Source organism: Ochotona princeps, chromosome 6 (genome assembly GCF_030435755.1).
Source record: "Ochotona princeps isolate mOchPri1 chromosome 6, mOchPri1.hap1, whole genome shotgun sequence".
NCBI classification, from domain to species: Eukaryota; Metazoa; Chordata; class Mammalia; order Lagomorpha; family Ochotonidae; genus Ochotona; species Ochotona princeps.
Window position 1 is genome coordinate 18,938,784 of NC_080837.1, and position 27,656 is coordinate 18,966,439.

General features: G+C 42.6%; 1 protein-coding gene across 4 annotated transcripts in view; it reads right to left on the reverse strand.

Moving 5' to 3' along the window:
* TLN2 (talin 2) overlaps nt 1-27,656 on the reverse strand; it is a 462,999-nt gene that overhangs the window by 232,214 nt on the left and 203,129 nt on the right. For all 4 annotated transcript variants that reach the window (XM_058665748.1, XM_058665745.1, XM_058665746.1 and 1 more), the window contains one exon: nt 27,230-27,311. The gene's annotated coding sequence lies outside the window, so the exon portion shown is untranslated. The remainder of the gene's footprint in view (nt 1-27,229; nt 27,312-27,656) is intronic.

The window sequence follows — 27,656 nt, forward strand, 5'->3', positions numbered from 1 at the left end:
AAGATTTCTCCCATCTATTTGTTTATTTTTGAGAGGGAGGGAGTGAAGGAGGCAGAGAGAGAGAGAGAGAGAGAGAGAGAGAGAAGCACTGGCCACTCCTGTCATGCCAGAGCCAGCATCTAGGATCACACTCCAGGTCTCCCACCCAAGTAGCAGCAATCCAATTACTCAAGTCTCCAAGTATTTGCATTAGCAGGGATTTTGAGCCAGGAGCTAGAGCAGGGAACCAAACCAAGGTGCTTGATATGGGACATCTCAACTACTGTGCCAGACATGTGTTCATTCTTCTTAGTATAAAATGAACATTATATATTATTCAATCATACTATTTCTCAAATATATTACCCTCGGTATTACCTTCTTTTTAGAGAAATGAAAGGAGAAATCATGGGCCATGAAGCTTGGGGGTGATTCAGGATGAAAGGGGTTGCATAGGGTTCAGCACTGTGGAACGGTAAAACTGGTCACCAGGACCCTATATGGGCACTGGTTGAAGCTCCAGCTCCCTGTTAAAGTGTCTAGAAAAGCAGCAGATGATGGCCAAAGTGCTTAGGCCCCTACACCCATGACAGACCCAGAAGGAGCTCCTAGCTTCTGGCTTCTCTCTGGCCCAGCCCCAGCTGTTGAAAGCATTTGTGAGTGAACCAGCAGACGGAAGATCTATCTAGTCCCCCACCCACCACCATCTTTCTACCTCTGTCTGTAACTCTGCCTTTCAAAAAATCTTTTAAAACAAGAAAAGTATTGCAAAAATGCAATATAGTTCTAGTATCCTCATTCATGTTACAGTAGTTGAGATGCCTCTAGATCGTCCATATGTAATTTTGGGGTGCCTGGATTCAAGTCCTAGCTTTGTCCCAAATCCAGCTTCCTATTGATGTTATGAGAGGTAGCAGATGATGGCTCAAGTATTTCCATTTCTGCCATTCATGTGGGAGAACTGGATTGAGCTTTGGGTTCCTGGCTTTGGCTTGGGTGGTCCCAGCTATTAAGACATTTGGCAGAAAAGCATTCAATGAGAGAACTCTGTCTCTCTTTGCCTTTCAAGTACAAACAAGATGCCTATACTCAAAGAGGTCAGTTATGCACACACACACACACACACACACACAGAATCATCATGGAAAATGGAATTAAAAGTTGTTTCAGTGTATATCTGTTTTTTGTGCAAAAAATTATGCACATCTTTTTAATCACTAGACATTTACCATGAACTTTATGCACATACCTTGTATGTATGCAATGTATATAAGGTGTTTTTTTGAGATTTATTTATTTTCACTACAAAGTCAGATATACAGAGAGGAGGAGAGACAGAAAGGAAGATCTTCTGTCCAATGATTCACTCCCCATGTGACCACAATGGCCGGTGCTGTGCCGATCCAAAACCAGTGCCAGAAACTGCTTCCAGGTCGACCATGTGGATGAAGAATCCCAATGCTTTGGGCCATCCTTGACTGTTTTCCCAGGCCACAAGCAGGGAGCAGGATGGGAAGCGGGACTGTCGGAATTAGAACTGGCACCCATATGGGATCCCGGTGCATGCAAGGCAAGGACTTTAGCTGCTAGACCACTGCAGCGGGCCCTATATGAGATTTAAGTAAAAATTTAAATGTGTATATTTTAGTCTAAATTTTTTTATGATTCTTAGTTGTTTTTTTAAATAGTACAATTTTGATCCTAATATGAACTTGGTCATATGAAATGAGAGAATTTCCTTTGCTTTTCTTTTACAATGGAGGAGGAAACCTTCTCAATTGCTGAAAGGTGGGGGGATACAGACAAGCCAAGGCAGAAAAAGAGCAAGCTAAGCAGAAATGCCAAAGAAAGGAAAAGGATACTTAGAGTTCCAAGCAGCCAAGTTCAAAGTCTGCAAAAAAAGCTTTTTAGAACATTTAGCTGCTGTAATAGCTAATTATAAGGTCAGTACAGTAACAACAACTCAGAGGAGTGGATCAAAAGAAAAGTCATTAATTCAAATTCTCTCGGACAGAGTGTTCCAAATAAAAACTCCTAAATAAAGCACTGCAAGTTCCAAAAGAACACAAAATAGCCAAGAAATGATTCAGCAAGCATTCACTCAAGTAAGCTGATGAATCTTGTGCTTCAAGTAGTCGAGCAAGCACACCAATGTTTGGGTACGGTAAGCCCAGTTTTGTTTTTGTTTTTCTTTTTTTTTTTGTAAGCATCACTGGTGAGGCATAACAGACACATAAGATAAGCCATACGTGAAGTATGTAAGCATATTTTTATGGAACTCTCTACTTGCAAAACCATCAGGGCAATCACAATAATCATAGTCATTTCTCCATCCCACCCACAAATGTTATTGCCTGTTTGTGAGGTTCCTTCCCAAATCTTACTTCCCTTTGATCTGTTTCCTGCTACTATACAATAGTTTGCATTATTCCAGATTTTATATAAAGAGGACCTGGAATTCTGCACTCAGCATAATTATTTCAAGATCGACCCTACTGTTGCATGTGCCAACAGTGCACTTGTTTTCATTGCTTCAGCTGTATTTCCTGAAACTGAACGAGTATAACTGATTGATCCCATCACATGTGGAAGGACATGTGGATAGTTGCCAGCTTGGGACTTCTAGAACAGAGTTTGGAGTAACAAATACTTGTGTCCAGTGGCCTGCCTTAGATATTTGTATGTAAGACTTTGCAAGGCCAAAGCTCATTTAGCCATGTGGGAGAAAATGCTGAGGCACAGCTGCAGCACTAGACAATTCCCTGGGTTGCCTTTGTACCTAGGCAAGTGTTACACCGCTGGAAGAAAAGCAGCCAATTGGCAGCTACTTTGGGCCTGGTTAATGCCAAATTCATATTAACTACATCAGCATGCCAGCATACTTGTTTCTTTTTTTTTTAAAGATATGTCGGTAAGGCAGGGAACACCGAGCAAGGACATACCAACACAGCCCCCAGGGTTGCACAGGTGTTGGGGGGGTGGGGTTGCAGATTGTCTGGGGAAGTGGATTTGGGGGCTTATTGGAGTGGGAGTGGCTGAGAGCATGTTTGACAGAGGAAGAATGGTTTCTGGCATCTTCCACGGACCAGGCCACTGCATTTGCAGGTCGAGAGGGAGCTGAGATGGAGTGGTTTAGAGGGGAGAAACCGGAGGGCATGTCTGGGTCAGGCCAAGGCATCCGCACACATGGGCAATCTGGGATAGGGTAAATAGTATTGCCCACAGCCCATTTGTGCACATAAGAGATAGGGCTGGGGAGCATGACTGGCTCGGCTAGGCCAGAATATTTACCTAGGATTGTTGGGTCAAGGTGTGGATCACTTTAGGTTGGGCCCACCAGAATGTGACAGAACAGAATCTGGGGACAGATTCAATAGGGGACTTATGTGTTTGCCTCTGTGGGACTGCTGCACCTGTGGGTTTGCATGGAGAGGTGGAGTTGGTGACAGGCAGAACCAGGCTGGACCACAGAACCACTCATAGGCTAAGATGAGGCCAGGTGGAGCCAGGCTGCAGCACCTGCCAGAACATACAAAGGCTGGGGGCCCGGCAGCGTGGCCTAGAGGCTAAAGTCCTCGCCTTGAATGCACCGGGATCCCATATGGGCGCCAGTTCTAATCCCGGCAGCTCCACTTCCCATCCAGCTCCCTGCTTGTGGCCTGGGAGGGCAGTCGAGGACGGCCCAAAGCTTTGGGACTCTGCACCCGCGTGGGAGACCCGGAAGAGGTTCCTGGTTCCCGGCTTCGGATCGGCGCAGCACCAGCCGTTGCGGCTCACTTGGGGAGTGAATCATCGGATGGAGGATCTTCCTCTCTGTCTCTCCTCTTCTCTGTATATCTGACTGTAATAAAATAAATAAATCTTAAAAAAAAAAAAAAAAAAGAACATACAAAGGCTGGGACTAAGAGCAGACCACACAAAGCAGAGCTGTGGCACCCGCCGTCATGCATGAGATATGGGGCTGGGAGTGGGCCTAGTGGAGGAACTTTTAGGAACCCCCTGCTGGGCCATTACTTCCACTGGTAAGCATAAGAGCCAGGACTGTGGGTAGGCCAGTCCAGGGAGTGCTGCAGCATTTATCAGCTGCCATGTGGGTGAGGTCTAGGGGTGAGGCTGGGCTAGGGTATAATACCTGCTGGCAAATGCTGGGGCTAGGTGTAAGTCATGTCAGGATGGACTGGGGTACCCTTTGGCAGGTGTAAGATCTGGGGCTGGGAGCAGGCATGGTAGGGAAGTGTGGGTACTCATCCTCTGGGCTGCAGCTTTCGCTGGTGAGCATGACACCCAGGACTGGAGGGTGAGCCAGGTTGGTCAAGATGGCAGCACCCTGGGCTAGGCTAGGCTACAGCACCCACCGGCAAATGCTGAGGTGAGGTGGGCCATGCCAGACTGGGCTGCAGCACCTACCAGTACACTTGATACCTGGAGGGAAGGAGGTTACAGCCCCTGCAGTGAGGCACAGCAGGCCCTGCTTCTGGGTTACTGCTCCCACTAATGTGATTGAGAACTAGGACTGAGGGCAAAACAGTCTGGGAAGGGCTACAATACCTGATGGTCTGCATATGAGCTGGGTTAGGGGACGAGTCGGGCTGGGCTAATCATCTATATCCACTGGCGCATGCACAAGTCAGAGTGAGTGCAGGCTGGTTGCAAAATCAGTTGGCAAGTGCTGGGATTGGGAGGAAATCCTGTTAAGTTGGACTGTAGAACCACGTGGACAGTGCAAGATCCAGGATTGGGAGTAGGACCAGTAGGGAAACTGTGGGCACTCTTTTGATGGGCTGCAACTCCCACTGGTGAGTAGGAGAACCAGGACTCTGGCAGGGCCTGGCTAGATAGGTAGTCGCACCCACCAGCCTGAGTGTGGGCTGGAGAGTTGGGTTGGTTGGGTTGAGCCAGGCTGCAATGCTAATTGATGTGTATGAGAGCCTGCACCCATGTGGGAAACCTGAAGGATGATATCTGTGTTCTGCCCTCTTTCTATAGCACACATTATAATGAAAAATAGCATATTACTTGGATAAGAAAAATCCTGAGTATACTTGAAAAAGTTCATGGAAAAAAAATGGAATTAAAAGGTAACTTTATTTGGGGGAGATCATTATACTCTTAGAATAGTGTCTATGGGCTGTATCAAATCTGTTAAAACTGCCCAAAAAACACTAAATTCAAAACAAAACAAAACAGTAAGTTGGGCCCAGTGCGGCAACCTAGTGGCTAAAGTTCTCGTTTTGGAACCACCAGGACCTCATATGCGCACTGGCTCATGTCTCAGATGCTCCACTTCCCTTCCAGCTCACTGCTTGTGGCCTGGGAAAGCATTAGAGCATAGCCCTAAGCCTTGGGACCTCACACCCATGTGGGAGACCTGGAAGAAACTCCTGGCTCCTGGCTTGGGATCAGGTCAGCTCCCGCCATTGCGGCCACGTAGAGAATAAACCAGTGGACAGAATATGTTTCTCTCTGTATCTCCTTTTCTCTGTATATTTGATTTTCCAACAAAAATAAATAAATCTTTTTTGTAAAGTAGTACTTTTTTAAACCTTCAGATTTTTTTTTTTTTTTTTTTTGGTAACACACATTTCCATAAGCTTTCTAAGCCTGGGTTTCAAAATAAATGTATCTTTTCATTTCAACTGACTTCTTCAAGTACCCACGCCTGTATCTATGGAGTGTTGAACCACCATGAGTCTAATTCCGTATGTTCCACCTCATAACTACCTTATATTAACCCTGTAAATGTAGACAGAAAAAAATTAAACAATTGAGTCCACTTTCTAGGCAACACAAATGAGGACAATAAATTACCCATGGTCTATGAGCTAATGAATAACTGGGAAAGTTGGAGCCAAAGTTGAAGTCTAGAGTTCTAAGCCCTGTGTTTCAGTTCTTTGCTGCTACTCACATCCCAGCTACCATCCATACATTCCCAAATGCTGTATAACTATTTGACCAACTCAAGAACTACACCCAACACTCCCTTCCAGTTCCAACTCTGGGATAACTGACTGCATACCTTTAAGCAAAACATGGACTAAGGACTGGAATACCACCTACAACTTAACAGTCAAAGCAAATGCTGAGTTCCTTGACATTAGCATTTGTGTACAATCCAAAATCCTTGAGCATTGGCTGAATGGATGCTGATTCCATCTAGTGGACACCACATATTAAGTTTAACAGTCTTTTCCAAAAAGTGAGAACAGAAGTCTTCAGGTAGAAAGAAGGAAGACAAAGCAAACACACACACAAAAAAACGCATGAGCAGGCTGACCCGTTATCCCCTCTATTTCCTCCTGTTGTGGTTTTACAAAATCTATTTCAATTATTAAAAGGTCTTACCAGAAAGACCCAGGGCTGAGCCATCAACAGGCCAGCAATGGGCTGTGTTTTAAAAACGTCTGTTTGTGCCATAGTTTTTAAAGAGTCAAAATAGAACATCATTGTAAAGTCAATGAGTACAAAGGGACCACAGGCAGCATTTACATTAAAGTAAAAAACATAGATAATGCTTTTTAACAGCCAAGGACCATGATACTGACCATGCGGTGTAGAACATTGAGACATAAGAAAAAAATAGTAAAGTATTGGGAAAAAATCATCAGTAACTCCCAGTGCTCTGACCCAAGAGGAAACGACTCCATTAGCAAGATCACGTACAGGTGGAAAGATATTAGAAGAAGAACTGTCCACTGACAAATTAACACAGTTAATGCCTTCCTGGGTACACAGTATTGCATCATGCTGGAGGGAGAAAGGGGTTAGGAACAAAAGCTCTGACTTAGAGTTGATTATTAAGTTGGGGAAAAGGCCTATGATAGATGACAAATACAAGCCCCACACATAATCCCACAGAGCTGGCTATGCACCATTAGCCTCTGTTTTTAACAACTAAGCACTGTCACTTGCTTAACATCTCCAAAACATCACAAAACCATTCTTGTACCTCCCTTTTACCCACGAAGGATCCTATGAGGTAAAGTTCTGTGACTTGCTGCTCCTCACCCCAGAGCTAGCAGGGGCCAGGATGGGAACTCCACATGGTTCTGTCGGCCTGCATCACTGAGGGTCTTTTTTTTTAAAAAAAAAAAAGATTTATTTATTTTCATTACAAAGTCATATACAGAGAGGAGGAGAAACAGAGAGGAAGATCTTCCATCCGATGATTCATCCCCAAGTGAGCGCAACGGCCGGTGTTGAGCTGATCTGGAGCCAGGAGCCAGGAACTTACTCCAAGTCTCCCATGCAGGTTGCAGGGTCCCAAAGCATTGGGCCATCCTCAACTGCCTTCCCAGGCCACAGGCAGAGAGCTGGATGGGAAATGGAGCTGCTGGGATTAGAACCGGCACCCACATGGGATCCCGGTGCATTCAAGGTGAGGACTTTAGCCAGTAGGCCACTGTGCTGGGCCCAGACTGCTGAGGGTCTTAATGAGTACTTCTATAAGATCTCCCCAGCCTTCTGCAACTCCCTCTGTGTCTGTCATGGCCTGGGTAACTTTCTTCCTGAATGGAAGCTTCCAGAGAAAATGGAAGGAAAAGGACATTAGAGGAAAAGAAAAAATACAAAAAGAGACTGAACCACCATTCTGTGAGCTGTGGTCACCCCTGGACACGTGGTAACAAATAAATCAAGACCTGGTTTCACCATCTGAGGACTCCCTCTATTTCAAGGAAGGCAGACACCTCAACAAGAGTAGGTTTCCAGCAAGGAACTTGACTTTCTCCTGAGAAGCCTCTGTAGGAAATGTGCAAGACTTTTTCTTCCCCATGGGCCCACTGGCCACAGCACTAACTGGAAAAGGAAACACAAGAATCAGTTAACAGAATGTGCCAAGAAGACAGACATACACCTCCCTGGGGAAAAGTCAGCTGTAGCTCATGTACTCATCAACCCTGACCCCATAAACCTCGTGGCAGAATCCATACTTCTCATAGACACCAAGACACCTCCTCTTTCGACATCATCCCCAGAGAAACCAAAATGAATGAAGAGAAGCCCAGATCCGAGGACTTAACACACTAGCACCTGCCAGGAACATCTACTGTCAACTTGTGTGTGGGGAAGGGGCTCTAGTCTAGGGCAGCAGGTAGCAGGCCTGGCCCTGTAAGATAGCCTCAGGTAGTGGCTCTGGGTCCCGTTCTTCCCTTACTCTCTCTCTGCATTAAGAAAACCCTGCTGGGGCCAGCACCATGGCATAGTGAGCCAAGCCTCCTCTATGACACTGGCATCCCATATGGGTTCGTGTCCTGGCTGCTTCGCTTCCCATCCATCTCCCTACTTGTGGCCTGGGCAAGCAATAAATATGGCCCAAAGCCTTAGGATCTTGCATGTGCGTGGGAGACCCAGAAGAAGTTTATGGCTCCTGGCTTTGGATCAGCTCAGCTCTGGCTGTTGTGGCTGCTTGGGAAGTGAACCAGCGGCTGGAATCTTTCTCTCTGCCCTCTCTGTAAATCTGACTTTTCAATAAAAATAAATCTTAAAAACAAAACAAAACAAAACAAAAAAAACAATGGCTCCATCCATTCACACCTGAGTCTAGGAAAAAACAGCAAGTATTGACATTTCCCAGACAGGATGGTGCTACCTCAAACCAAAAGCATTGTGTCAGTCTCCAATGCTTGGGCCTCCCTAGCAGATCTTCCATCTGCTGGTTCACTCCCCAAGTGGCCTCAGTGGCCAAAGCTGAGCTCAATTCAAAGCTAGGAACCAGGAGTTTCTTCCAGGTCTCCCATGTGGGTGCAGAGCCCAAGGCTTTGGGTTATCCTCTACTGCTTTCCCAGGCCACATGCAGGGAGCTGGAAGGAAAGTGGAGCAGCTGAGATATGAACCCAGCACTGATATGGGATCCCAGTGCTTGCAAGACAAGGACTTTAGCCACTAGGCTACCATGCTGGGATCAGCTTTTTGTTTCTTAAATATGATCCTTATATTGTTTTATATTCCAGGATTAAAAGGAGGCTTTATAAATATGGTAATATCATCATATAATAGAAATACAATCTTAAAATGTGACATTACCCCTCCCCCTTCTCCCTTATAATCACCAAGTGGTCAAGAGTAAGGTAGGTGTCAATAAGGTGTGTGTGAGTTGGTGTCATGCAGCTCAGAACAGGAAAAACAAGAAAAAACTCCACATTGTAAAGTACTGGTGTAAGTTAGTAAGTTTCACAATATATTAAAAATATAAATAGAAAGACATATATTTTGTGTGTGTGTATGTGTATGTACTTAGTAATAGAAGTATACATATACATACTAGTATGCAAGGACAGATAACTTTCATTATTTGCAGATTCCTACCTGCAAATCCACCCATTTGTTAATGCTCATTTGCAGTTCTAAATTCAATATTCCTGGCACTTCTGCATGTTTTCCTGGACATACACACAGTAGTGAATAATTGGAGTTGTTCAACTTGCACATTGCCAGCAGAGGTCATTTGGCCACATTCTGCCTTTTTATTTGGGCTCTCATATTGTGAACAAGTACCCTATTCACAGTCTAGTGAGTGCCACATTTTTTGCATTTTTTTCTGCCTTTTGTAGATTCTACTGTTTCAAAAGGATTCCAAGCAATAGTGTTGAAGGGCTGTTTAGAGTTCCTGATCACAGAAGGCTGTAATGTGCCTTAGACACAAAATACATATATTAGAAAAGCTTCATCTGAGCATGAATTACAGTGATGTTGGCCTTCAGTTCATGTTAGTGATTCAACCCCATGTGCATTCAGCAAGGTGTATTTGAACAGAAATACTCAAAGCTAGGTAAGGTGCTGATGAGCAAAAGAACAGAAACATCAAGGTGATCAGAAGCCCCTAAGAACCCAACTCTGTATTGTCCTTGAGGAACAGGGGCTCAAGACTCACAAATTCTGCATTTAAAGAGACTATAGAATGTAACTACTGCTAATAATAAGAATCAACTGACTCCCAGTGCTAAATTCACGGATGTGGGTCTGGGATGAACCACACCCAGTAGCCAAAAGCACACATCATGCCCAGATCTTGGTTTCTAACGATTGATTTCTTCCTTCCTTCCTTCCTTCCTTCCTTCCTTCCTTCCTTCCTTCCTTCCTTCCTTCTTTTTAAAATAAGGGTAAGTACAAAATGACCTTGGCACATTTTATTATGCCAGGAAGTGCAGAACTACTCAAAGGAAGCTAGAAATAGGTTAGCACAGCATACAAGAAAGAGCTCTCATCACCCATATCAGAAACGGTGTGGTCATCAAAATAAAACCTGCAAAAATACATTTGCATTAGGTCACCATCTGAACAAATGGCTCAAGGAATCTTCACACAGCATTTTAAGTTTCTATGTAAATAGATGATTGTTTAAAAAACTTTTTAAAGTATGAAAAGAAAAGACTATAATAACATGGAGTGGCAAGCATGGCAAAGAAGTTTAGGAGAAGCATTTGGCTCTGACACCTAAACTAATCCCTCCCAACAGACCTACAAACCTCCAGGTCACTGCCCTGTCTCTGTCCTCTCCCATGCACCTGCAATTCCTGCAATGTATCTTATTTCTCATCTGGCTTGTGGTCAGCACTCATATGCAACCTTTTCTGGTCAAGGTTCTCATTTCTTCCCTGCTGACAAAGCACAGGTTCACGTACTAGTCCACATCTGTCTGCAGAGCCCGGACAAAAACAGTTATGCTAAGTGGTCTCCCCTCATCACTGTGACTCCTCTTTCCACCTCCCCTTCCACAAACTTCAGATTCTTTTCCGCTTAAATGTCTTGTTCCTCTATGTCTCCACATACTGACCTGGCCAGTCTCATCCACTCACAAGACTTGCATCACCAGATTCGCAGGCAGAGGCCAGACCTGTGCCGTGCCTCCCTCATCCAAGTCTATCTCACTTCTCTCCCAACCCAGAAATAGAAGCATCATTTTGCCACCATCCCCTCCCACATCCCCATATCGAATCACCCAAATCCTGACAACTTCAACTCCCAAATAACATGGGATATCATCATTCCATCCTCTCCTTCCCACAGCCCTGCAAGAGGTTCCCAGGCAGACTCCCCACTTGCATTTCCACACACTGTCCACATCTCAGCCAGAGTTCTCCCGAAAAGTCCATCTGACACAAACTCACACAGTTTGCGTCCTTTTGTGAATGCCACCGTTACTTGGACCATTTCTAAATCAGATATTGGATAGGACAAGACATACTTACCAATCCCAACTCTATCAAACCCTCTTCTCAGCTATCCTAAAATATCTTCTATTTTCATCTGATTGATAATAGTGTTTGCAACATCCAGTAGAATTCCTGGCACTCTCAGACACTCAAAATATGTTTGTTGGACATATAAATAAACCAATTAAAAGAGGGACAGTTGACCAATTTCTTTCACACAAATTGAAAGCTTCTGATATACTGTATTAAGCACAACTCAAATCCATGACAAGTGCTTCAAAAATACCAGGGAGAGTTCACACAGAATAATTAACAGCTCAAGGTCAAGTTGTTTGAGGTCAGCTATGAGAAAAGCAGGGAAGCAGACCTGCTCACAGCAGGGCACAAAGTGTTCAAGCCACGGCATAACTCAATCTCACTAGACTTGATGTGTAGGGCACAGTGCCCATGGTGTGTTTACGATAGATTCCCAACGAGGAGGTAAGGAAGACCATTCAGGGGCACACAAACACCCTGGAGCAAAAAAGTGGCAGTCATTGCTGCTTCACAAAGGGGTCAACTGGACCCCAAGGAACAAAGACCAAAGAGGGACCGTCTGAAGAACCTCCCTTGACACACAAGAACACACAAAGATGACTCTGAATCTTGGGTTTATTATTCACTTGAGTTTCCTAACACAGCCATTCTGGGGGCATTGTTATGAAAATTGGGCAAAATATTCCCACTGATTATTGCCCACTTTCTTTAAGTACTGCTGGGAAGTTAGAGCAGGGACGGAATCAAGAAAGAAAACTGCGACACAACAGAAATAAGGCCTAGATGACTTACAAATACCACTGAGATGGAGTCAGTAATCTAATGAGGAAGGTGGGGGGTGCTAGTGGGCTGCCAGCAGCCATTCAGGCCTCAGAAGGATGTCTGGATGACAAATAAAAAGCTACTATAACTTCCCTGACCTCATGGTTGTTCCAATGCCTTTAAACATAAAGAGGGATATTTCCCTGGAGGAAAGATGAAGTCTAATAAGACTTCAAAGGTATACGAAGGGCAGGAAGAAGCCCCACAAGCACAAAAAAGTGCAACATCCCAGACAGCCAGGACCACAAATATAAAAGCAAATGCTATAGACACATGCAGGTCCCGGTAACATAGCCTACTGGCTAAAGCCTCACCTGGCACACTTGGGATCTTATATGGGCACTGGTTCATGTCCAGGCTGCTCCACTTCCCACCCACCTCCTTGATTGTGGCCTAGCCCAAAGGCTGGGGACTCTGCACCCGCGTGGGAGACCCAGAAGAAGCTCCTGGCTACTGGCTTCAGATCAGCTCAGCTCTGGCTGTTGTGGTCACTTGGGGAATGAACCAGCAGATAAGAGATCTTTCTGTATCTCCCTCTCTCTGTAATCTGACTTTACAATAAAAATTAATAAATCTTTAAAAACAGAGACAGAGACAAGCTGCCTGACCAAATGACTACAAACAACTGGGGAAGCCTTCCAGGCACTTGACAGTGAAGACAGAAATGGAGTTGATGACAATGTCACCCCATCAACAGCAGCAGCCTGTCACACAGTTTCTGCTACACTTTGCTAAGCATTGCTTTATTATAAACATGGTGGGGAGAGGTGTTTCTTCCATTTGAAACACCCGAAGAAAGGGATCCAGGAAGGTCAACGTGTGCCAAAAAAAGTACACAAGCTTATTCAGCAGTGGAGTCAGAACTTGAACTCAAGTCTGTTCAACTTTAAAATCAATGACTTTCCAGTTAAAAGAGCATTTCTAATCTGATTTTCATGAAAGAATCTTCCTATCCATGACAGGAAAAAAAAATGCAGAGGCAGACATTTGCCATTTGGTTAAATCACTAGTTAAAACATTTGTATCCCATATTGGAGTGCCTGGGTTTGAGTCCCAACTCTGCCAACTCTGCCTTCAATTCCAGCTTCCTGCTAATGTGCATTCTGGGAGATAGAGGGTGATGGCTCAAGAAACTGGGTCCTATTACTCATATGGGAGACTCAGATTGAATTTCTGGCTGCTGGCTTTAGCCTGATTCAGCCTTGACTGTTTTGGGCATTATATGGGATAACCATTACATGGGAGTGCACTCTTGCTCTGTTTTTCTCTAGGGTGTGTGTATGTGTGTGTATATGGTCTGTCTCTCAAAAGAAACTGCTATATTTTTTAAAAGAAATAAGTCAGCTTTCACTTGAACACTCACAGAATAGTCTTGTAGTTAGGACACAGCTGGCAATACTGAGGTGCACAAACGCATTATGCCACAGGGATCACAAAGAATGTTCAAGTAATGGATCATCCATGGGCACCATTCAGACCTAATCTTACACACAGGCAAAAAATTCATGCTGTTTTCTAGGCCTGAATTTCACAAGCACAGAATTATTTTTTTAATGTTAAGTGACATTTTAAAGGCACTTTTGCTAGTATTACAATAATTTCAACCTAAAATAAAAGATGAAATGGCCAATACCACCTTTCTAGGCTCTTCGTTCATTGGCAGCACTATTAACCAATATTAGCTACTGGTGACACTGATCTAATGCTAGTTACCACTGCCACTCACAAGTCTGCCAAAACGTATCACAGCTCTTTAAGGAAGTAAAATTCTAGAACTCTACTTTTGACAGTTTAATGGCAGGAGTACACCCAGCTTCAAAGATGTTCTATGAAGCTGGACACAGTGGACAACGCCATGGACTAGCTCAAAGGTAGTACGACCAGGCTGCACAGCCCAATATGATCGAGATGACCTTTGCTCTTCAACACCCAGCATGATTGAGTCCACTGATCAGATGAGCCTCTATGAAGCTGGGATTTGTGACCGGATCACAAGGAAGAAACCAGAGTGCAAGGTGGCCACAGAGCCTTTCTGCTTCTCCAAAGAAGAGGTGATTCTGTGGGTGAGGAGTGTCCTGCAAGCTCAGCTACTTCCTCTAAACCTTCCAAGGATTCTGGCAGCACCACCCCCAGGAATAAATCTACTCCAGCTTTAATTCCCCAGGGTGCATTCTGTGTCCAATCCAGGAAGTATGAACAGTAACAAGAAGCTCATCTTTTTTTAAACTGGTCTATTAAATTTATGAAATAGAAGATATAAGATATTCAGTCACAGAGGATAAAAATAAACTCAATTTATTTTAATTATTTTTTGTTATAATACTATTTGGGTTAAGATAATTCAAATAAACTATAGTAATGCCCAATTTTATAAACCTAAACCCACACTGTAATTCACCTCATTCATAAACATGAGTAACTTGACCTAGTTTCTAACATATTCAGCTTCTTTTTGTCTGCATTAATCTGCAGTGACATTTTAAAAGTTGCTCTAATAATTTCCATCATATGAAAATGTACTTTTCATTTACATCATCTTTGATTTTCCTCCTACAAACAAAATACTATTTTCTCTGCAGTTAGGCTGCAAATGTAAGAGGAGATCAGACCTATAAGACAATTGATATAAAAGGCTTATTTTTAAAAAAAAATCTTAACCTATTCATTTTCATCTTATTTGAAAGAAGAGTCAGACAGACATCCACTGGTTTACTTCCCAAATGTCCTTAAAAGCCTAGGTTGAGGCCAGGCCAAAGCCAAGGAGCTCAGAAGTCAACTCAACTGATTCCTGTGCATGTCAGGGACTCAACTGCTGGAGCTGCCCTCTGCAGCTTCCCAAGGTACACATTAGCAAGAAACCAGGTTCAAACCAGAGGGGCTAGCTTCTCCACTTGGCCAAATGCATGCACTAAGGCTTAGCTTTGAATGGGATTTCTCCTTAAGGAAAGAAGAGGGTAGGGAAGGAGACATAAAATGAACCGACTTTTAAGTCCACACTACACAAGATGACGGGTTTGGCTCTTTCTGTGTATAATCTATGGAAACTTGGAGAACACAGTTCTGAGAAATAAATAAAAGTTATGGGCTTGCTTTGGCAACCCATAAACTAAAATTAGAACTATATGGGAAATATCAGAGGGCCATTCTGCAAAAATGAAACATGAATTTGTGATGTGCTTTCTTTAAAACTGTTCAGTATCAAATAAGATAATGAGCTCTACAATTTTGAATAGTTCTCCAATATCACCAAATAAGGAACAAAATCAAAAGAAGAAATCCATCTCATAGCCTACTTCCAATGCACCATCCGCAGTCTCCTGGGCTAGGGCTCTTTCCTCTGATGACACAATCAACAATCATCTTTGACCAGGTCCATCCTAACCCTGAGAATTTTCCACAGCTCCCAAATGCCCGGAGCAGATATTTGCCAGTCTAACCCTCAATCTGAGAATTGAGTTAACATTTAAAAATTTTATAAAGAAAAAATCCTGAAGAATTCTATTTGATACCTGAACATTACACAAATCTCACATCTCAGTGCCCTTAAGTCAGGCTTTGTTGGAAGAAATCCACACTCACTTATGAGGTACTTTTTTTTTTTAAAGATTTTATTATTATTGGAAAGCCGATATACAGAGAGGAGGAGAGACAGAGAGGAAGATCTTCCATCTGATGTTTCACTCCCCAAGTGAGCCGCAACGGGCCGGTACGCGCCAATCCGATGCCAGGAGCCAGGAACCTCTTCCGGGTCTCCCAAGCGGGTGCAGGGTCCCAAAGCTTTGGGCCATCCTCGACTGCTTCCCTAGGCCACAAGCAGGGAGCCGGATGGGAAGTGGAGCTGCCAGGATTAGAACCGGCGCCCATATGGGATCCTGGGGCTTTCAAGGCAAGGACTTTAGCCGCTAGGCCACGCCACCGGGCCCTATGAGGTACTTTTTTATGCTCCAACAGCACAGCTAAGGAGCTGCCAAAATGATGTAGCCTAAAATGACAGGGTCTTGTCCTTTACTAGTGAAGTTTGCCAATTCCCAGTCTATTGTAGAGAGTCCATACCCCTTGGCCTGGCATGATGGGTCATCACAAGCTGTATCTACCCAACCTTCCTAAAAAGCTATATCTAGTTTTTCTTGAAAACCTAATTCTACTCCTGAAAAATGCTCTCTCTTTTTCTCCTAAACATTACTTGCTGCTCCAAGGCTCTATTCAAACCCAAAGGTCTATAGACACCCTCCTTGCATCCTCACAGCAGGAATCCCATCATGTAGTCATTTCACTTTCATGAGATGCTAGAAGAAAACTGATAATGCATGGCTCTCCTCCACCAAACTCTTAGGTCACAGCCAAATACAGAAACCAGTCCAACACCTGTCAGCAGAGTACATGCTGAGAAGAAGAGAGCAAATCAACATAAAGGAGGGCAACATGGCTACACGAAGGGCCAAGGGAGAACTTTCTCTCCAGGCCACCGTGTGATCAGAAGCAGGGGCAACAACTTGAAGCAAGCCAAGTGGAGAACCATGTACAGCGCGCTGCTGTGTGAGGAGGGAAGTAGCCCCTTGTTCTGTGTGGTTATGTAGGGTGTAAGGGCTGCTGTGCACTGTAGGATGCTTTGCCACACCCACAGCTTCTACTCCCTAAGTGGTTGGGGCAACACCAGCTGTGATAACCAAAAGGGTCTTCATGCTGCCATTGTCCCTAGGTGGGGAAAGGGATTCATCCCTGTTGGACAGTCTCTGCTCCGAAAAACAAAACAGCCAGGTTCTTCAACAAACCATTAGCACGAGAAGGGACAGAAATGGAAGGGAGACCAGTTAGACTAAAAGTAGATTAGACATATCAACTAGATGCACACAGGGAGGCAGCTGTGACAACTCAGAGTTGAGTCCCTGCACTTCTGTGAGAGACGGAGGCTGAGCTTTTGGCTCCTGGCTTTAGCCTGGACCAGCTCCAGCTGGTACGGGTGTATGTGGAATAAACAAGCAGATGGGAGCTTTCTGTCTCTCTCAAACAAATAAATACATTTGAAATTGCTGGATATTTGATTAGCACATCATGAAAATGACAACAACCTCTTTTTCCACTATATTGTGATCATTGCCCTGAATCTCTCACTCTGAAATTACTGTTTTCAAAGAAGAGCACATATGTATATGTTTGTAATATTTATATTTGAGGATAAGGCAGCAAAATGTTAAAAAAAAATCCATAAATTCTGTCTTTTGGACATAATAGTGAATACTGACAGAAGAAATAATAATAAGGACATTCACCAACATTATGTGTGGGAACAGAAAAGTACACATATGAACCAAAAATGGTGAGGATGAAGTCACTGTTGAACATTGGGAGCAGCATGTCGTGTGCTGTATGCTTCCCTTCGTTTTGAACATCTTTAAAAGTTTCCATAACTGGGCCTGGCGGCGTGGCCTAGTGGCTAAAGTCCTCGCCTTCAACGCCCCAGGATCCCATATGGGCGCCGGTTCTAATCCCGGCAGCCCCACTTCCCATCCAGCTCCCTGCTTGTGGCCTGGGGAAGCAGTCAAGGACGGCCCAATGCATTGGGACACTGCACCCGCTTGGGAGACCCGGAGGAGGTTCCTGGTTCCCGGCATTGGATCCGCGCGCACTGGCCCGTTGCGGCTCACCTGGGGAGTGAATCATTGGACGGAGGATCTTCCTCTCTGTCTCTCCTCCTCTCTGTATATCTGACTTTGTAATAAAAATAAAATAAATCTTTTAAAAAAAAGTTTCCATAACAGAAAATACTATGTCTAAATCAATCTGACACCATTTCCCTTAGTAAGTATATGAGTCCCACAGAAACCTCAGGAGAAAACATAAAAATTTATAGGTCTCTGGGCTGGGGCCTTTATTAAGTGCCTCTTGGGATCCTACCTTGAAATCAAGAGTGAGTACAGTGTTTACAACGTGGTCCTTAAACACTGGATACCAACTCCTTAGCAGCCAGCTATCCTGAAACTGGAAGAAACACCTGCTGGCCTTGGACTCACCAGGAGGTAGAAATCCTGGTGAGTAGGAATCCAGGAGGTAAGAATCCTGGCCTGTGCTGTGAACCCTCCTCAGGGATGTTCAACAGCAATGACATCTGTAAGCATTTCTGCCTTGTGTGAATTTGGAAATTCAGCCCCATTGGAGAACATAACAATGAAATATTATTATTCATGCTGGAAGAGGCCCCAGTCCCTGCTCAATCTCCATGAGCTGCTCCACCAGCCTTAAAGTGCTCACCTAAGCGCATCATTGCAGGCAAGAGAAACAGACTTCTACCTGGCTCAACTGACTAAGACTTGCATGCAGTCGTTTTGGCTATAAGCAGCAAAAACTCAAATCAGTGAATGAAAAAACTCTACCTGATCTTGAAACCTACTGGATCCCCCTAGTAAGATCTCTTCTTCCTCTGAACTCTATGGAAGCACCTGTCACTTGCCACAGAATCCTTTGCACTGTAATGTTTTGAAAACCCATTAACAAACAGAGTGATGTCCTAGTTATGATAACCCCTACCCCCCTGCCACCTTGTGTTTCCTTTCTCATCTTGGATATGAAAACTGTTACCTCTGTATCCACTTCAAGAATGGCCAGGCACAGCACAGTAGTCTAGTGGCTAAAGTCCTTGCCTTGCACGTGCCAGGATCCCATATGGGTGCTGGTCCATGTCCCAGGGACCTTCTTTCCATCCAGCTCTCTGTCTATGGCCTGAGCAGGAAGTTGATGGATGCCCCAAAGCCTTGGGACCCTGCACCCATGTGGGAGGCCTGAAAGAAACTCCGGGTCCTGGCTTTGGGTCAGTTCAGCTCCAGCAGTTGTGGCCAATGGGGAGTGAATCAGCGGATAGATCTCTTTGTCTCTCCTTCTCTTTGTATATCTGACTTTCCAATAAAAATGAGTAAACTTAAGAAGAAGAAGAGGAGGAGGAGGAGGAAGAAGAAGAATGGCCAACAGACAGAACAAGGAACTCTGTTTCAGATTTACACATTATGTCCCCTGCAACTGCTTTAATTTTTCCTTGACAACCCATGTGCCTGGGGCCACAAGTTCTGTGAAGATTGAGTAATGATCATCCCATACAGGTCAGTAGGTTGAATAGTATAAAACCAGGGGACATGCAGGATCAGGGAATAACAAGGACTTTCAAAATTTCATTTATTTCCTTCTGTTGAGAAGGTTTCAGGAGTGCGTGCTGGATGATAGTTGTTCCGATAGCAGTCAGTATTGTAATGCAATGCATTATACCATTACTTAAGATGTTGACATCCTACATCATGGTCACCAGTTCAAGCCCTTACTGCTCCATTTTAGATCCAGCTTGCTATTAACACACTTGGAAACGTAGTAGAGGATGCTCCAGGCACATGGGCTTCTGTCACTCTCATGAAGACCTGGGTGGATTTCCTTGCTCTTGGTTGCAGCCCGATTCAGCCCTGGTTGCTGTAATTTGAGAAATGAGTATAAAATGGAAACTCTGGCTCTCTTTGTTGTTCCTTCTATGTCACTTTTTAAAAATTGTTGTCCAGATAGACTTGTCTCCCTACATGACTCTTATCCAAGTTTCACTGGACTTCTACAACTATGAAGAGGGTTGATGACTATGCAATGACGCCAAAAACATATGTCAAGCAATCAAAATTAAAGCAAAAAGTTCTAGTTACAATTAGATTCTTGCAAGATGACAGTAAAGCAACCCTGGACAGCTGACCACTACCCAGTTTAAATGTATGCCATCATCATGGGTCATCACAGCAACAAGGTAAATAGTGATTCCTATCCCTTCCTGAAGAACGAATGTCACCAAGGCCAAAGATAAAGTAATTACTTCAGGTCAGTTTAAAAAAATCTTTTATAAAATATAGATTTGGGGACATAAATGTAATAGGTTTGGAAAATAAGCACTGCCTGCACTGGAGAAGCACATGCCATGTCATCACTTTGACCTAAAAGGTAAGAGGGAGAAATCTACACACTGCTGCCCATGCCTTGGGCTGAAGGCAGAAGAACAAAGTATTGGATCATGTTTGTGAGAATCTCCAGGTTGTACTGTCAAGTCTTTGCCTGGATTCTGTTTAGTGAGGAGGGCTAGGAACCCAGAGTGCAAATAGGGCAACACCAATACACAAAGGGACTTTCTGTTTAGGGCACCTGCCATGCATCTGATTACCACCAAAGCAGATAGTTTACCAAATACAGTTATGGAAAGATACAGTCAAGCCCTGAAATGAGAAAATGGAAGCATTAAAACAAAACTCTATTATCTTTCCAACCTTTCTTTTTGCAAGGTAGCCATAAAAATACATCATGTTTTTAAAAAATCAAATGTACTCTGCTCTCATTCATCAAATGCACAAAACACACACACACACACACACACACACACACACACACATTTGAGGCTAGAAGAAGACATTCAAAACAATAATCATCACTAATAAATCATATTTTCCTACTTAATAGCAGGGTTTGGCATGAAGCCCTGTTTCCCACTTCAATTTTCACCCAGGGAGAATTACAGAGAGAAGATATTCCCATGTGTAATCACAGCAGCATTCTTTCTAATGAGCTCCTGGTCACACTCATCATAAGGATAAGACCCAAATTAGGCAGAGTTGACTCTTCCCTATTGCTGCAGTGGCTTTCTGTGTTGAACACAGAGGAATACTACAGAATGGCTGATAAGGAAGTCTTTCCCAAGCTAAGAAGCTGTGGTAGCTACCATGCCCCAGGCTGCCGCAGCCTGCCCAAAGATCTAATTAGTATTTCCCAGGGGAAAAAATATTACACCCGAGTCTGTGCTGCTGTTCCAGCTATAGTCGCACATCTTTATTTTTTTTAACTGAAGATTTATTTTTATTTGAAAGTTAGACTTACAGAAAAAAGGAGAGAAATCTTTCACCCATTGGTTCATGCCCCAAATGGCCACATTCACCAGAAACCAGATATCATAAGCCTGCTCCAGGTCTCCCAAGTGAGCATAAGAACCCAAGAAGTTGAGCCATCTTCCACTATTTTCCCAGTTCATAAGCTGGGAGCTGGATCATAAATGGACCAGTTAGGACACGAACTAGTACCCATATGGGATGTCAATGCTTCAGGTGGAGGATTATCCTGAGCCACCATACATCTTTCTTGCCCTTCACCAATGAGTTTGGAAACGTGCTGTGTCCCTAAAAATCAACTGTCTTGACCAAGGACAAAGGGAAATGGGAGTAACGCTTCCAACATCCAAGTGTGTTCCTGGGAGAAGCAATGGGGTGACTGAGAGCTTAGGGAAAAAATGAGGCTAGGTTCAAGACAGCTGGTATAGAGGAAAAAGGAGAACCATTTAAATGTAGCCATGTCAATGACACAACATTTTTTGGGAAACAAGTTGTTTCATCAATACGTGGACATCTGAGAGTACTCACTAAACCCAGACAGCATAAGAATTAAGTAAACATAAGAAGTATGACATGATGCAATGTCGCTGACATAATGATATATGGTTTTAGTGTAAAACTATTTTTGGTAAGTAGGAAACTCTCTAACAACAAGAAAGTATACTAAATATATAAACAGGTAAAACAATCATTCCTTATTGCTATTTAGCAAAGAGTATGGAATGTCATTCTGTGTGCTAAACTTTCAGATGACTGGCAGCCTATCAGATAGGCTTGATGCTGTGATGATGTCTGTTCTACTTTGTTGACAAACTTGTTGCAGTGTTAGGACAGCTATGATATCAATTTTTCAGCTTCCTTATGAAACCACTTTTCTGTATATGTGTCCCATCACGGTTGAAACATCATTACACAGCCCATGACCATACACCACTGAGGGCAAAACTGTGATGGGAACCCCACTCCCAACCTAGGCCTCAAAGGGAACAGCATATACTTCAGCACAATAGGGAAAATGCTGTTTGTGGGTTTTGAACACTTGGAATATAGACTTTACTGGATTAAAAAAATAGAATATACACATCATCAAAGATTCAAGGTATAACTGCCCAAAACTGAGAAGTTAGAATGAGGGAATGTTAGGTTTAAACAAGAAACATTACATCTAAATAGAACATGAAACAGAGGTTACTAGCAGCATCTGAGGATACAGAGAGGAGACTACAGGATCTGGACAAGTGAAGCAGCTGCAGGGAGGAAAGGTCGTGGAGATGTTAGCAGTGAGCTCATTGGTGATCCCAACAAAATACCAAGGAACTGACAGAGTGGGAAATGGTGCTGCATGTGTAATATACCATATGTGGGAATCCCCATCAGAAAAGAAAAACTGCTCTACAACAATGTGGCTTTCCACAAGCTTTTCTGTAATGCTTCCTATTTCTAATCTTGTTTATACAACAGTTAGGCATAAAATTCTATTTTTTTAACCGACAAGTAACTATTGCATATATTTATCATATACAATGTGTTGTTTTGTGATATGTACATATTATGAAAAGGCAAATGAAGTAATTAACACACAGTTCGAGCAAAAAGCATTAGACATGAATTTTCCATGATTACAAACTATATTCAATATGCTGTACAACAGGTCTTTGAACTATTTCTCCTAACTAAAATTCTGTCCTTCACTCAGCTTTTGGTAGCGATGGCTCTACCTCTGCATCTGTGACTTTAACTTCTTCATTCCACATGCAAGTGAAGAGGTGCAGGTTTTTCTTTGGATCACTTCATTTAACATATGAAGAACATTCTCCAGATTGAGTTATTGTCGGTACCTTAGGTAGGTGTTCCTAAGGGCTCAACACCATTCCACTGTATGTACATGTCATTCACCAGCTGATAGCGTAGCTGTTGTGTGTACTGTGAAGAAGGCCGCAAAGACACATAAGTGCATATAGCTCTTGGATGTAACAATTTCCTTTTGTTTAGACAGTGGGATGGCTGGATCATATGAAAATTCTATTTTTCTGAGGAATCTCCATACTGTTTTCCATAACAGCTGTACATTGCCACCAATAGTATCCAAGGGTTACTTTTTACCACATCTCCTGGAATACTGTCATCTTTCATCTCCATGACAACAGTCATTCTAACAGGTGTGAGATGATATCTCATTGTGGTTTTGATTTGCATTTCTTCAATAATTAGTGAATTTTTATCTTTTTAATTTACCTGTTGGCCTATTGAATGACTTCTTTTGAGAAATGTCTTTTCATATCCTTTACCCATTTCATCTAATTGATTTCTTATGATTCAGTTCTTCATGTATTTGCATTTTTACCCCAAAACAGATAAATATTTTCTCCTGTTCCACATGTTGTCTTTCCTACATACAAGCTTTTTAGTTCACTTCAGTCCCATTACTGCCTATTGGTTGGAGATCATGTCTGAATATGTACTGTCCAGACTGATGTCATGGAATGTCCCACTGTTTTTTTTTTTATATATTCTGAGTGTTTTATTTAAGTATTTAATCAATTTGGGGTTCTTTTCTTATATGGTATGAGAAAGGGTCTGATTTTATTATTTTTTTTTCTGCATCTGGATGCACAATTGTCTCTATAGCATTTAATGAAGAAATAGTTCTTTCCCCATTGGGTATTCTCTGCACCTTATCAAAACTCAAACAACAACAAATACATGTATCTTCCTCCAAGCTCTCTATTTCATTCGATTGGTCAAGAGGTCTGTTTCTATGCCAACTTCATGTTGTTTGAACACAGCTCTGTATATGTTTTTAAAGGCACGCAGAATATGATGCCTTCAGCTTCCTTCTTTTTGTTCGAGATTGCTATGATTTTTGTAGTCTTTTATGATTCTCAATGGATTTTTCTACTTTTATCTGTTTACATGTAAAACTCCGACTTAAATTTTTAAGTTTTAATGTTTAAGTGAAAGACCCCACATATGACCATTGTGTAGCACATACCCATAGGATTTTTCTCACCTTTTCCCAGGCTCTGCAGCATTTTGTAAAGACAACTGCAGCTGGCTTTGCAGTGTGTTTATTTTATTTTACTAAAGACATGTTTAAACTTTCTAAGAATACTAGTTATTTTATGGATTTAGAAAGCTGTCCAATTTGGATTTTTTGTGAAGAGAACAGGATGTTGCCATTTAAAACTTCAAAATATGGTATTTCATAGTGAAAAGGGGTGACTTATAAAGGTTCCCCTTCTACAGAAGAATATTAAAATGCAGATCAAGTATGCCAAGGTGTGGAATCCATGATAGCCAATCAATTCTTAGAAAAGCCTTAAATCTAGAGTTCTCTAAGAGGCCTTTTAACATTCAATGAAATTAACTGATGAACATAATTAGCTGACAAGCACAGGGAAACAGCATCCTGTTGCATCATGAATTACTAAGTTTAATTATGAAAAATGGCCTGGAAATTGTTATTGCTGTAAAACGTTTACTGAGCAGAGACGGCAGAGTAAGGACCCCAGCGCAGGAGACTCTAGTCAAGAGGACAGGACTAACTGGGACTCATTTTTGGGGTGTGGGTATGGGGTGGAGGTTGGGGTACAAATGTTGTGCCTGAACTCCACAAGAGAGATCCAGAGCAACTGGCTGACAAAGAATGTCAGGAAGGTAAACGTGCATAAAAAACTGCGTCTTTCATTAAAAAAGAAAAAAACAAGTAACAGCCTATCTTTACTGCCATCACCATCCTTACATGACTGACATCTAATGACAGATAGCTCCATAGATTTAGTTTAGAATCTTACAGATAGCAGTGGGTAGTAAAAATAGCAGTGGGTACTAAAAACTCTCAACGAGCCAAAAACAATGTTTTTCATTTAAAATGTGTCTAAAATTCTTTCTTATAAGCCTGCAGGGAATTCAGAATATTGCATTAATTCTCAAATCCCAGATTCTATCACAAGACATTATGTAAGGCGCTAAACAAATCATTTATCATCTTGTGACAGCACCTATCAATCTTTTCTACACACACACATACCCTGCACACAAAGCTTTATAGCGTCACATTTTTTTTCTGTGAGACATGGCAGTTTCAAATGTTCGACTGCTCATCCCTAGAAGATCTCACCCAGAATGTCGCTACCCTCTGGAAGGCTCTGGAATGTGACTGGCTACACTGCTCATTCATTACACTTTATTCAAACTTGGACTGGTCCAGCTCCATTAAAACAATTTCCTTCCCTCTGGTTTATGTCAAGTTATATACTCTTGCTAGCATTTACTCATGACTTTTTATACTTTCATCAATGTTGGGATTTCAGGCCATCTCTCACACTCCCATACATGTAATTCAAATGTTTCTGTTGTTGCTTGGTGTCATTTATTCCTAAGAAGGGCAAAGTATAAATATTTTCAGGGCAGAGGGAATTTAACTGGAACAAATGGGTTAGACAGGGAATCAAGAGTTGGCTTGGCAGAATAGACAATAACCAGGTAAATCTATTTATTTTCATTGAACTTTTTCATCAAATTAGGAATATTCTAACGAACCTAAGCCAGAAATCACTAAGGTAGAAATCCCAAATGATAGAACCACCATGTTGAAACCATGGCAAACCACAGCTAACATATCAGGGACTTTCAGAAGAAATCTGCAATGTGCAAGCTTCTTGGAGAGGGTGGACATGGTTTGACTGCCCTAGAAAGAGTTTAGTCCTTTAAGCCCTCTTGCCCTCCACCCTATGACAGACTTACAGTGAGAAAGTGAAAGACACAGAATGAAAGATATTCTACTCACTGGTTCACTCCCCAAATGGTTGCAAAAGCCACAGCTGGGCCTGGCTGAAGCCAGGAGCCTAGAACCCCCTCTGGGTCTCCCATATGGGCAGCTTTCTCCTGCTGTTTTCCCGGACATATTAGCAGGGTGGTGGATCAGAAGCAGAGCAGTGACTCAAACCAGTGCCCAAATGAGATGCTGGCATTGCAGGAAGTATAATCCGCTGCTCTTCAACACCAGCTTCAGGACATTTCTTTCTTAGAGTTCCTGCCAGAACTGGCCTTTAGCTTCTCTATGACCTTTGACTTAGGATTCAATCACACCACATCTCACTGCAGCTTTTGGAAAGAGATGGCCTGAGTGAAGAATGTTTCTTGCTCACTGCAGAATAATCTAATTTTGGAGGCAAAAGAACCCTGAGGGGCCATGTCCCAGAGTCCTTCCAAAGTGCAATTCCTCAGACTCATGGTGATGTTTAATCTGTGGCTAAGAGTCACTGATCTGAAGAGAAATAACAGAAGTGAAAAGAAAGAGTGGTTTCATATGGCCAAATATGGATGGCCAAATATGGATCATCCAAAGTCAAACCTGGGACTCTCCAACTGCTTTCGTATTATACTTCTTCCTTTTCCACGACATAATGTTAACAGATGGTAGCTATTTTGTGAAAATAATGCATTATGAAACATTCCAAATAAAAAAAGATAACAGTATATAAATGTATAGTGAACCTCTGCATTCATCTAGTTTTAACAAGCAACAATTTCGTATATACACAGCCAAACTCTGTGTATATTAGTCCAAAATCTATTCCCTATTCCACAAAATCTGGAAATGAGGAATCAATTAGACTAGACTGAGCCACATAATTCACAAAGACAAGGAGACTAACACATGAACTAACCTGTCCACAACTGTGTAGCTGAACAGGAACAGAAATGATGATACTACTGAGGATGGCATCATAAACCAAACTTCTGAAACCTGTCAGATTTGGATCCAGGCATACCCAAGATCCACAAGGATGCCCCCTGCTCTGTCCAGGGCACCAAACATACCACCTATGATGAAGCAATTCCAGCTGGAATAACCAGAGGGGAAAACCAAATATCTAGAACCAAAGTGTCCTGTCTTTCCATCTGGGAGAGCACCAGGAGCCACTCACCAGTCTTAGTTCAAAGATGACTGCCTGTTTCTAGTATAATTCTGAACCTAGCATTTCTCCCTCCACTTTCTCCCCTCCCTCCTTAAAAAAAAAAGTTTATAAACGAAACAGGTGTGAATGAACAAGAATGCATACAATAAGAGACAGTAGAGTCAACGGTCAGCTATTCAATTCTGCTTTGAGGTATATACCATCATCCCACCAAACCAACAGATAAAAACACCAACCAAACCAACAGATACAAACACCAAACAGCCTTGGGAAGAAGACAACCAGACACTCAGTACATCTGCCTTCCAAGAATCAGGCAAAGATCAGAAGCAGAGACAACAGTTCAAAACACTGCAAAAAACTTTCTAAAACTGTACCAAGACAAAGGACTGGCAACTTATAAGAATAAGGCATTTTTTTAAAATACTCACCTAAAGTCTCAGCTTACGAAAAGGATCACTGTTCCTGAAGATATTCTGAACCAAGTGTGAAGGCTCCAGCAGGAATGCCTGAGAAAATAGCAAGACAACAGAATTAAGTCATGTTACAGATGATGGTTTTGTTGCAGACTTTTTTTTTAACAGCTCAATGTATACATTTTATTCTCTCCAACCTCCCCAGCTGCCTGTAACACACACACACACACACACACACACACACACACACACACACAACATAAAAGGAAGTAACTCAGGAAACAATGAATTTGCTACAGAAGACATCCTCTAAGAATTTTCCTTACCAATAGGGAATTGAGGTCCCAAGACATTTACTTCGAAAACTTTAATTATGTTACTGTTGGCCAGGAGGCAAAAACCATTTTTTCTTCCTTGTAGAAGCAATACTTTAAAAGC